Genomic DNA, 695 nt, shown 5'->3' on the forward strand with positions numbered 1-695 from the left:
AAAAAAAAAATACTTTCAAATATGATGGCAAAACTAGGACATTCCCAAATAAATAGGAATTTATGAAAAACAAAATAATCATGCAAGAAATAATAAAGGGAGTTCTTCAGTCAGAGAACCAATGATATCAAACAACAGCCTGAGATCCAGACACATGACACCATCACCCAGATAGCAACCCAGATAAAAAAATTATCAAAAGTAAAATAAAGCTGTGAAACTGAAAACAGGGAACAAGAGATGTCAATCTGTGAATGACAACAACTTCTAACCAAAAAGAGAGAATAAATGATGTAGTTATAGAAATTTCATGTGAGAGGAAGTCAAGGTGATATCAAGACATAACAGATAGTTTTAAATTTAGGAATATAAAGATAAATTTCAGAGTAACCACAAAGAAAATTAATAAACCTACTCACCAAAATAAAGAAGAAAATAAAAAAACTCAATAAACATAAAATCAACAAGAATAATGTAAAAAGGTAATCTATAAATAAAAAGAACTTGGCACAGAAAATTAATCAGAACAAAGAAACCATTAATATCACACACACACACACACACACAAAAAACTAACAAAACGGCAGCAGTAAATTCATACTTATTGATTAATCACACTGAATATAAATGCGTAAAATGCACCAGTCAAGAGACAGAGAGAGAGGCGGGGCAAGATGGCGGACTAGGCAGAAGGA

This window comes from Orycteropus afer, unplaced genomic scaffold (genome assembly GCF_000298275.1).
Source record: "Orycteropus afer afer isolate SDZICR_OR568_19922 unplaced genomic scaffold, OryAfe1.0 scaffold00090, whole genome shotgun sequence".
Classification (NCBI taxonomy): domain Eukaryota; kingdom Metazoa; phylum Chordata; class Mammalia; order Tubulidentata; family Orycteropodidae; genus Orycteropus; species Orycteropus afer.